Source organism: Vulpes lagopus, chromosome 6 (assembly GCF_018345385.1).
Source record: "Vulpes lagopus strain Blue_001 chromosome 6, ASM1834538v1, whole genome shotgun sequence".
NCBI classification, from domain to species: domain Eukaryota; kingdom Metazoa; phylum Chordata; class Mammalia; order Carnivora; family Canidae; genus Vulpes; species Vulpes lagopus.
The window spans coordinates 4242611-4252736 of record NC_054829.1 but is presented as its reverse complement, the minus strand read 5'-3'; the positions used below and the strand labels follow the sequence as shown (position 1 = coordinate 4252736).

Sequence of the window (10126 nt, the reverse complement as noted above, 5' to 3'; positions counted from 1 at the left end):
TTCGTCCCACCCTCTGTCAGCACACAGTAGGGCTGGGGCAGCAGGTGAGGCTTGAGAGGTGGGTGGAACTCTTGTGAGCAGGTTGTCTTTTCTCCCCTCCCAGGTGGCTGGAGGTGAGACTGCGCTTTCCCCCAGGAAGGGAGCAGATGCCTGGCCCAGGATCGAATCAGAAGGTCTGCCCTATGAATTTATATTTTCTGAGTTGTAAAATTGGACAATTTGTAAGTGTGCAGCCCCCTCAGGATGGAACTAACCTGAGCTCTTTATTCTGCAGCTGAGGCTCACTGCCCCCTGGATGGGCAGTGAGTCGGTGGGTTCCAGAGACCAAAGTGTAGCCCAGCCCTGGCCCTGCCCCCCGAAACCAAGACGGCACCCCTGCCCGGAGGGGGATGGATGGGGTCCTCCTAGGCTGACCTCACAGTAGACCAGGTATGTACGCCCTGTCTCTTTTTTTTAAAATTTTATTTATTTATTCATGACACACACACACACACACACACACACACACACAGAGGCAGAGACACAGGCAGAGGGAGAAGCAGACTCCACGCAGGGAGCCGGACGTGGGACTCGATCCCCGGTCCCCAGGATCAGGCCGTGGGCCGAAGGTGACGCTAAACCGCTGAGCCACCCGGGTTACAGCACCTGTAAAGACAGGTCTGCCCACGCCCTGTCTTTAACCACAGGTTCTGGGGAGGTAGAGGCCTCATACCACATTAATACGGTAATATAATTAAAAATCCAGAATAATGCTGTTCCTCTGTTATATGTAATCAGGGGAGGTGTTAGAATTTCTGACCATGATACAAAGGGGTGCAACAAGTGAGACCTCTCTGATGGGGGCTTAAGGGGGCCCCAGGGAAGCAGAGAGCACAGACTGCCCTGGGTGACCTTGGTCAAGCGATGGCGAGTCCCCCTCCCCTTCTATAGGATGGGGACCGTCATCTTTAAGTGTTGCCTTGATTCCCTAAATGGAATAAAATAGAAAATGCCTGGCACACAGTAGGTATTCGGCGCAGATACAAATCATTCTTATTTTACGTGGATCTGTCCCCTCCCTCTTAGAAAGCCCTTCTCATTTTTATAGAACCCAGAGGGAAGACAAGGGGAGCCGGGACAGTCGGGGTCAATGCTGGGATCCAGAGATCCTTTTCTTGAGTCAACTGTGTAACTTGTACTGGCATTGTCTGGATTTATGTGGCCCTCCGGAGGAGTGAACGTCTTCATGTTGAATTATCCTGGCCCGGAGGTGGATGCAGGTGATGTCAGCCTGGGTACTGCATTTTATTTTTCTTTATCCTACCATATTTCATATCTAAAAAACTATGACAAATACCTCAAAGTATTCTCCAGGACCGAACTCAGGCCAAAATAAAATGCTATGTAATAAATAGCAGAGCCTCGTGTACGGGAAAGGCGATTAAGAGCTGGTCACGCTGGCAGAGCGCTGGTTAACCTGTGCTCACATTTCTTCCGCACAAAGTCATGGTCGAAAATAAATCCCTGCCTGGCAGAGGGGAGGAAAGTTCTAGAAGGTCCCTGTCTGTGCGAGTGAGGGGAGGGACTGTAACCGACCGATGGGTTAGTTGATCTGTGCAGATGGAGGCCAGGGTGATAGCGGATGAGGGCTCGGATGAGGGCTCGTAGTGATTGGGGCCGCAAATTGGCTTAGGTTTGTGTTCTGGGGGGTCTCGGGGCCTCAGCTCTCCACCTGTAGATGAGACTGAGCTGGTCTCTGCTGCGCACTTAGCCTCCTGCCTGCAAGGGGATTCATTCTGGCAGCTAGACAACTGTGAGGGGGCCTGGGGAGTGGAGTCTGAAGCTCAGCAAGCAAGGGGGAGTTGAGGGGTCTTGGCCGAGAGGGAGGCAGGGGTGCAGCGTGCCACCCTGGACTCGAGGGAGGAGCAAGCAAGGACCTGCAGGGCCCACCCCTTTGTCTGGGACCCTCAGGTCAGGCAAACCTGTGCCCTTGAGCTGCACTCCCTCTGGATGGGAAGTGGGGGGATGATGGCAGCCACGGGTTCCGCGGAAATCTAGCTGTCCGGGGATGTCAGGGGATGTCAGGGGACACAGCGAGGCTCCTCGGCTCCTCGCCAGCAAGCTGCACGGCTGTTGACGCATGTGAGCTGAGGGGCCGCTGCTCCCCAGAGGCCCGCGTGTCCCCTCCGCCAGGCCTGGCTCATGTGACATTCTCCCTGCGTTCTCATTCCACTTAGCTAATCCCGGAGAACACGGGCCAGGGCATTCGCTTTTGGGACCTCTTAAAGACCGAAAAGGAAAGTCCGCCCCGATGGGTGCATTGCAGACACCCCCGCCAGGCGGCTCTGGAGGGATTTGGGGCCTGGTGGGGCGGGGGGGGGTGAAATCACAGCCGGCAGGCACACACCTGCTGGCCTCATGTCACTGACACGCCACCGGGAGGCCCGGGGCTCCAGCTTTAGAACATATAAAATTAAAAGAGGAATGATCTTTGGGATAAAATAAATCCTGCGTGTCTGCACAACCAGTTTTGGGGATATGTGCCTGGTCCAGGGCCATCAGCTAAAATGCTCTTCCTTTTGTTGTAAAAACAGGATAACAACCCCCCACCCCACCCCCAACCCCCAACAAACAAACAAATGAAAAAAAAAAACCCCACACAAAATGTTTATTTTAATTATGCAAGGAATGCACTGATAATTAATACACTCGTTACTAACAATCAAACATTGCAGATAAAAGCTAAAGCCGTGTGCAACCCCTCCCTCGTGCCCAGCTCCCCCCACCCCCAGCATTTTCACTGCTGTTACCAGTTTCAGGCGCACGGTTCCAGATATTTTTCTGTGCTTTTATGTATGTATATAAATAGACCTCTAAAATATATGATTTTGTTTATTTTCTACGTAAGCTGTATCACAGTGTACATTTCCTTCTGCTTATTTTTCTTCCCTCAGGAATCCGCTTGGAGATAATAAAGATCGACACCGTGCCTTGGAATACACCTTAGTACCCTGTAATCTGTACGCCCTGGGGCTGCTTTAACCCCTTCACGGCTGTCTGTCTGTCGCAAGAGCCCCAGGTCCTTACCCTGTGGGGACGGAGCGCAGGGCAGGTGTAAGTAATTTCTCAGGAGCGGGCTCGCAAGTGTTTATGACATTATCACAAATGAATATATGGATGCATCAATTAGCAAAATTAAAGAGGGACATGCCTGGACCAGTGATGACAAAGTGTCTATGAACAAAGGATCATGATTAATCCAGTTCTGCGCAAAATACTGAGGTCCATTAAAGACAATAGGTCTCGGCTGTTTCATTCTTTTTAAGAGCTGTTTAATATTCCGGGGTATGTATGCACCATTGTTGATTAGACCCTCTTCTATTGTTGAAAATCCCAGCTGTGAGCGTGCTGGGGGGGCGGAGAATGTGTCCAGATACAATCTCTGGTCAAACTCCTGGTCGTCTGGGTGGGGGCCACAGGTTCATGGGTGCTTGTTATACCATTTAAGAAAATAAATGAAAAGGAATCCATGAAATAAAAGTGGCCCTTGCACAAATAAATGAGCAGGACAGGAACTGAGGTTTTAATTAGTGCGATTTTGCTCAACCCGCTAAAAAATATCTAAGTCGTCCCTGTGTTTTGTTAGTGCTAATGGCCCCACAATGAGCATTTTTATAGGTAAATCTGTAAACACGTCCCTAGTTATTTCTTTATCGCAGCTTCTTGGAGGTGGGGTAGCTGGGTTAAATGGTTTTGCAAAGTTTATTTTCATTGATCTTTCTAAAATGCCATTTTGACCTTGCCACTGTCTTGCTTAAATCCTCCCTCTGACTTCCTGGAGCTTCTGGGATGTGGTCCAAGAGCCTTAGCCGGGCACCTAAGACCCTTTGGGGTCTGGCTGGAAGCTTCCCAGCGTCATCGCCCCTGCCCCTTGCCCCCACTGGGTGCACTGGGCCCCGGAAGAGCCGCCTGTTCCTGTCTCTGTGCCCTGCCTTTTTACACCTGGGGGCTTTGGCTGGGCCTTCCCAAGCAGCTTCTCCTGAGCCTTTAAAACCAGGCTTTGAAACGTACCCCACGGTGAACTCCCCCTGACACCTTGTTCAAAAGTCCAGCGAAGCACAGTCCCCATGAATGTGATGCCTCATTGACACATTTTCCTAGTTCAAAACAAAAATGTTTTGCCATTTTTCTAGAATTTAAGAAAGCGGCCACATGTTAATAATCACCCCCTTTCCTTTGTCCCTTTCCAGTGCCCTGGGCTTCTGGGTCGCCTGGATCTGCCTTCCCCTAACTGGAGAGGCCTCCTTCTTCTCCTGAGGACTGAGCCATCTGCCCTGCTACTGGGTGAGTGCTCAGAAAGCGTCAGACCACAAACACATGCCTGGGGGGCCCAGGCTGCCTCCTCCCACCGCCCCCCAAGGGCTCTGTCCTGCCCTCCAGGGCACCACACCAGCTTCCCTACCGGCAGGACCCCAGAACCCTGGGTTGTGATCCACGAGTAGGGGGTGGCTGAGGGTCCAGTGTGCTGGTGATCACGGGCTTGAGGGGCATGATTAGGGCTGGGAAATGGTTGATCGCGTCTTTTATGGCCTTCTCCTTGCCAGAGGGAAATGGGCCTGTTCCCAGAACATAAGAAGGAGGTAAGTCTTAGCATGTGACAGCAGGGACACCAGCTGTGGTGATGACAAGGGCTTTGGGGACAGGACAGGCTGAGAGTGGCTTCTACCTTTGGGACAGGGTCATGTTCTGGAGAGCACAGGCTTGAGGCAGAGGGACGTTGGTGCCAGGTCCACATCACGCAGAGGGCAGAGGGTCTCCCTTGCTTGTGGGAGGGACAGAAGTCACCTGACTTGATGGAGGCTTTGGTTCTTCCCCCGCCCCCTCACCCCAGGGTGGTGGGTGGGAGGCACCCCAGAGAGGCTGACCATTTTGAGAGCACAAGCCCACCTACAGAACATACATGGTTTGTCTGTCTTTGGGCAGGCCCCGAGAATCCCCGTGCCTCAGTTTCCTGATCAGGAAGGCATGTGCACACACGGAGAAGTGATAGGCAGAGGGAGACAATAACACAGATAAATCACCCAGCACAGTAGCCAGCGGAAAACAGGAGCCTTTCCCCTCCCGACCCCCCCTGTTGGAAACGCTTAACCTTCCCTCCCAGAGACGCAGGCAGCTCCTCTTCAGTGCGGGGAGACCCACAGATGGGGGGAAAAAAAAGCAAAAAGAGAAGTCTGGAAGAGTGTGAGCAGGAATAAAGGCCCCACTCCCCTCGCCCCAGGGAAGACACCCCCCAAGGGACAGCACCCTGGCCGGGGAAGGGGCTGCCCCCGCCGGGTTTAATTGGGTTCTCCTGTAAAGTTTGGCAAGAGTTTATTTTATTTTATTTTTTATAAATATATATAAAATGTCAGACTGCTCTTCAGGCAGATTTTTTAGGCGTGTATTTTATGGACTTTGGCAAGGAGGGCTCGGAAGGAACAGTGGTACAGTCTCCAGGGGTTAATCATTCCTGGAAAAACTTCTGGCTAAACCTGACTTCTCCTGAATTTCACAGAAAACGCTCCCTGGGCCGGGCCCAGGCTGAAGGAGGTTTTTGTGTGGGGCGGCCTTACCGAGTGCGAGGAGGGCTTGTATGGTGCCTTTTACACAAAAGTGAACTTCCTCGGCCCCGGGGCACAAAGGCTCCTCTCTCCGAAATGTTGGGTTTATTTACTCTGGGCGGCTCGCCCCGGGGCTGTTCTCTGCGGCCGCGTGCGGAGCCGCCTGCGCCCCTTCCCTGGAGCCCCAGCCCACTCCCGACTTCCTCACGCAGGGGCAGGGGCCAGGGAGCCCGACTCTGTTTGCGTCTGGAGCAGAAGGAAGTGCCGGGGGGAGGAGGAGCCCCCTCCCCAGCCAGCCAGCGCGGCAGGGGCAGGGGCTGTGCTGCCCGGGGCCTCGGGCCGGTTAGGGATTGGGGGTTAGGGATTGGGGCGCAGGTGACTTTTCACATGCACACCCGTGACGTTCTGAGCTGTTGCCTGCAACACGAGCCCCTGACCAGAAACCTGTATTTGCAACATTTCTTAAGTGCGTGGCTTCTGCTCCGCACCCGCATCGGCCCCCCCAGAATGCCGCAGAGGCAGGATCGCATATGCAAATCCCACCTTACCAAACATTTGCAAATCCGGCAGTTTCAAAGCGGTCCTTTAATAGATTCAAACAGGAGCAGTGACAAAATAACAACAGAAGCCCCAGGCTCTGGAAAGCAGTTTCCCCTCGGGCTCACAGCTCCTAAGCAGGGCGGTAAGGGCAGTCTGTCTGTCTGTCTGTCTGTCTGTGGGGAGCCAGCCAGGCACTCTCCACCTGCAACACGATGCTGCCCCCCCACGGCGGGTCAGAGCAGCTGTCGGGACCCCGACAGTGCCCTGGCAGGTTGGGCTGTCAGGAGCGGGACAGTCAGGCTTGCCCCGACACGGGGCTCTGTCCCCAGGCCCCCAGGTGCCTCAGCCCTCCCTCGTTCTTGCTGCCCCTTGAAAGTGCGTCACTGCCTCAAGGGTGAGCTAGGACAGCCTGGCCGTTTCACAGACAAGGACCCCCGGGCTGGCCCCTCAGAGCCAGCCTGTAATCACACACGCACAAACACACACATACGCACACACGCGCACACACACGCACACACATGTGCGCGCCTGCGTGCGCTCGCTGAGTGCCTACACTGGGAACAAAGGCAAAAAAACTCCTTTAGAAACTGCAGAACAGAGCCTCGTCTAGCGGGGGTCCCCTGATAAAGGCCCCGTCCACCCAGAGTTCCTGGGAACTGAGCCCCCATGAATGGGCCTGGAGAGCCAGCGCCCGATGCAGCGTGGGCCTCATTCATCAACATGCAGGCCCCTGGGCCCCGTCGCTGGGGCGAGGGGCTTTCACGAGTCCCCAGAGCATCCAAGTCACGGTCCAGCAGCCGGCTGAATCCGTGGCTGCGGCCCAGCCTCCAGAAAAGGGCCTTGCTTTTCCCATGACCGGGCGGCCTCTCAACTCATCAGACCCCCCCTCTTCCCGCCCCCCCCCGCAGGAAGGCTCTCCCCCCACCACCCGCTGCACCAGCCTGTTGCCCCAGAGAGGACCCAGGCCAGCCTTTCTGGGCCTGGGAGCTGGGGCGGGCACTTGGCCACTCCAGGTGGCCCGGCCCTTGAGATGGGGAATTGGCTGCAGGACAGCCCCCCACTTCCCCCCCGCTGGCCCCGAGCACTCACCCCCATTCTCTGCTCCTCTCCCTCACTGCCTCATTGTGACAGAAGCGCTCCACCAGCCATCTCCGTGCCTTTGCCATGCAGCTCAGGGCAAGGTACATGGGAAAGTCTGCGCATCCTTGCTCTGACCCCAGCCTGCCTCCTCCGCAGCCAGCCCCGCTCGGGACTTAGCTCTGTAGGAGCTTCTCAAAGGCCTAGACGTGCGGGCTGCCAGCCCGGGCAGGGAGCCGTGCTGCAGCCTCCCGGCCAAGTACCGGCCTGCCTCTCTCTGCTCGGATGCCTCCCGTAACAGGGAGCTCCCTCTCTCCCCGAGCAGCCCGCTCAGGGCTCGCACACACCGAGCTGCTTTGCCGAGCCCTCCCCTGCTTTCTGCATCTGCCTCCGCGGCTCTGCTGCAGCCCCCTCGCCCCCTCTGCCCTCGGCTCTTCGCAGACAGCAAGCTCACTTCACTCCTCTCCTCTCCGTGCTCAGGAGCGAGCCCCCCACCCACGGAGGGATCAGATTTGGGGTTCCTGTCACCGTCCGGATCACAGCCGTCTACACCTGTCCCGGGGCGCCTCTGCCCCTGCTCCGTGGGGTCTGGGACGGAGCCCTTTGCCCTGCTGTTCTGCAGAGAGCCCAGGGGAGGGCGCGGGTCTCCCCTCCCAGGTCCAGCTGCTAGAATTTCTGTTAAGCGTCTGAGCCCTCCGTTTTTTATGGCCCCTCTGCTAGTTGCCAGGGAGAACGCTCTCTATGCAACCCCCTGCCTTTTCTGCAGGAGCCGCTGGCGGCTGGCCGGCCCTGGTCAGCCCGCAGCAGCGGCAGCGGCGGCGGCGGCAGGCAGCCGCGGTGGGGCCGGGGGGCTCCCGAGACAGACACCCCAGACCAGGCTGGACTCCCCGCTTCCTAGCTGTGAGACCACACAATTCCCTTTACTTTTCAGAGCCTCTCTCTTTCCCTGTGAATTAGATAGGAGAAGGGCCCCCTCCCCGTGAGATGAAACGAGATAAGAGTAGCCCAGCACACACCAGACACTTCATGAATGCTTATGGAGTAGCCAGTGGGACTCGGGGAGGGAGGCGCACATGTAACAAGTGGCGCGCAAGAAAGAAAACAGCCCGGCCTTCCGCGACCCTGCCCCGAATACTAACAGGAACGTCGCCTGCCAGAGACCCCTCTGTGGGCTTAATCGCACAAATCAAGTCAGCCAGAGGCAGCCCCTGGCCTGTGAGCTCACAGTAGATGCAGCAGGCGGTAGAAACGACATGCAAGCCCACATCTGCATTTAATACAGCAAGAATTTGCATTGTATGTAGCAGCACGCGGGGGGGCCCGGGGCAAGGCACAAAAGAATACTTTGCTCTGCCGCTGCCTGGAAGGGCTGGCTTAGACAGTAGGGGGGCAGTCTGGGAAAGAGTAGCCCAGTGGGCTCCGGGCATCCCACAGACTGTGGGCTCCGGGCATCCACCCATGCACTCATTCTCCAAACCACCGCAGTGCACCTACCTTGTCAGGCCCAGACCTGAGTGAGAGGCTGGACCCCAAGCAGTGGCAGTCGGCTTCCTGGCCTGGAAGCTCAGTCTGCTGGGGGAGAGAGACAGGGAGTTAGTCACTGCACATCAAGTGATCCAGGGGGGGATGATGGCAGGTGAGATTTATGGAGCCCTGTCTAGGGGCCAAGCCCTGAGCTGGGCTGCCTCCACAGGACTCACCCCGGAGGAAAGCCTCTGAGCACCAACCTCTTAATCCCCTGTTGGGTTGATAAGGAAACTGAGGCAGGGGAACGTGAAGTCACATACTCACCGTCTCTCAGCTGCTGTGAAGCCAGGCTAGGTTGGAACCCCAGGCCGTCTGAAGCTCCCCACCACACCCTGCTGCTGAAGACTGCTCAGGAAGGCAGAGCCGAGTGCTGGGGGGGCGTGGGTGGGCAGGGGATGGATTGATTAGTTATAAGCACCTCCCAGCGGTGCTTGAGATCCCAGCTCCTCTGTGGCCCAATCCGTTTGAAGGGCAGATTCAAAATTAGGTGGTAGCACCTATGGGCAGAGGCTTATGAAAATGGCATTATTAACCTGACGTGGAGAGGGCCCTGCCCACCTCCAAGCAGATTGCAGATAGAGACGGAGGGGGCTGGGGCTTGTTTATGTGGACAGTGCGTGAGAAGAGGATGGAGCACATCCGGGGGGGCCCCACCAGGGCTTCTTCGTGGGGAAGACTGGCTTTGGAGGGGATGAGGGCTTGATGGCTGAGAAGGGGGAGCAGGGGCAGTCCTGAGGGCAGCCCCTCGCCTCAGAGGGATGCTCTGAGCTGGAACCCACTCTCGGAGGGAGGGTCTCCGGCCCCCTTTCCGACAGGCACAGGCATTGTGAGCCTCCCCACTCCTCAGTTTCCCCAAACATCACAGCGAGGAAAGCCCCAGTCCCCACGCCTTCCCTCCCGCTCCCACCACTGTTAGCAGGCGGCAGACACCTGTCTGCGCCTTGGAGCAGTATTCAACAGGAGGGCGCCCGTTGGGGCGGGCGGGAGGACGGGGAGGGAGGCGGGAGAGCCGTGCCCCCGACTCAGAGGCGGCCGAGCCAGGTCTGCATCGGGTAGGACTTGGGCCACTTCAGATTTGTGCCAACTCACGGTGCAGTGGAATCAGACAGTCTGAATTCTTCAGACACCAGCCAAGAGTCTGTGGCGCCCCCAAGTGCCACAAGGGGGCTGCCTGGGCCACATTTTTGAGCCCAGAAAGTGAGGAGGGGGAGACCGTCAGTCAGTCGGGACCAACTGGTGCTTTTACTTTTGTCGCGGCGCTTCTGATTGCGGCCAGGGAGAGGGGAGAGGGGGCGCCGGGCCCTGCCCTGGGCTGGAGTCCGCAGGGGGGGCAGGCTCCGGCTTGGGGTGGCTGCTGGCTGCGCCCCTCCTCACTCGGGGCTCTGCTGCAATGCAGTAAGCGG

General features: G+C 56.8%; 1 long non-coding RNA gene and 1 other non-coding gene across 2 annotated transcripts; both read left to right on the top strand.

Annotated features, from left to right (window-relative positions):
* Window positions 1-320: 320 nt before the first annotated feature.
* Window positions 321-4418, top strand: LOC121492851. The gene is made up of 4 exons (XR_005988318.1): window positions 321-429; window positions 1088-1259; window positions 2934-3093; window positions 4230-4418. It is a non-coding gene; the product is annotated as an uncharacterized LOC121492851 (long non-coding RNA).
* Window positions 3192-3268, top strand: LOC121494109. Its single transcript, XR_005988746.1, has one exon. It is a non-coding gene; the product is annotated as a small nucleolar RNA SNORD112 (small nucleolar RNA).
* Window positions 4419-10126: the final 5708 nt, after the last annotated feature.